We start from the raw sequence: 1,125 nt of genomic DNA, 5'->3' as shown, positions 1-1,125 counted from the left end.
TTCGAGCTTGTTGGATATGAGACTGTTTATAGCCAACTCGGCGCTACGCTCCTCGTTCGCTATTTACCATCTCATATCCAATGCGCGCTCATGGAATAATTGTTAATTATTCTGAATATACTATCAATGCACTCTGGATAGGAGTAATAATCCTTTAATTAGTATATACTAAAACAGCGGACAGCGTTGAACGCGCGCGATGATTGGCTCCTCAAACTCCGGATATCCTTTGCTATTGACCTCCGGGCCACTCGCGCGGAATTTGCGCCCGAAAATGTCGTTATCTCTGCAGGAATAAATGAGTTAAAATCCTCTTTTTGTGCTATATTATCTCACTGTTTTAGTATATACTAAAACAACTATTCACCTTAGTGTCGGTGGCTAGCGGTCGATATTTATACAACGCTAGCCACCGACACTAAGGTGAATAGTTGTTTTAGTATATACTAAAACATTGAGATAATATACAGCACAAAAAATTAATTTGCAAATCGGGAAGCCATTTTTTCCCGAGTTGCTCGGAGGTAAATAGCACAGGATGTTCAGAGTTTGACGAGCCAATCAGCACCCGCGTTCAACGCTATCCACTGTTTTAGTATATACTAATGATGGATCCGAGCCGCGAAGTTGCTAATGATCGACATCTTTTTGAAGAGCAGAGAAGGAGTTCTCCCTTCCCAGGTCTGTAGAATAAGGGAAATTTGGCTGTTCTATGTAAAGCCCATAAAGAGTCATATAATCCCAACGTTAATTAAAAGAAATACGGTTCTTCTGTTGCGACAGCTCTCGATTTTTCTATTTTTTTTTGTGTCATTGCAGGATATTTCATCGCCCCTGGACAAAAATACATCCACTGGAGACTTGCCTTACCAGCGATGCCTTGTTCCAAACATAACTAAAGATGCCCAACACATCTTGTATTACTTCACCACACTATTCATACTTCCTCTCGACACTTTGCTGGCTTTGTTGTCCATCACGTGCAACTCCGTTATTGTGGTTGCTGTTTTGCGCACCCGATCTCTTCAACGTCCTTCGTTTCTCCTTTTGTGCAGTCTTTCAATGACTGACGTGCTCTGGGCAATATACTCCATTTTTAAAAACACAGTCTTTTTCACCGTTAAA

The 1,125-nt window shown here is 41.2% G+C and overlaps 1 non-coding gene across 1 annotated transcript; it reads right to left on the bottom strand.

The window, feature by feature from the left end:
• Positions 1 to 357: 357 nt before the first annotated feature.
• On the bottom strand, positions 358 to 470 carry LOC138004625 (small nucleolar RNA snoR134). Its single transcript, XR_011123800.1, has one exon. It is a non-coding gene; the product is annotated as a small nucleolar RNA snoR134 (small nucleolar RNA).
• Positions 471 to 1,125: the final 655 nt, after the last annotated feature.

Source organism: Montipora foliosa, chromosome 5 (genome assembly GCF_036669935.1).
Source record: "Montipora foliosa isolate CH-2021 chromosome 5, ASM3666993v2, whole genome shotgun sequence".
NCBI classification, from domain to species: Eukaryota; Metazoa; Cnidaria; class Anthozoa; order Scleractinia; family Acroporidae; genus Montipora; species Montipora foliosa.
Note: the sequence above shows the minus strand (reverse complement) of the source record. Positions and strands in the feature narration are given on the sequence as shown.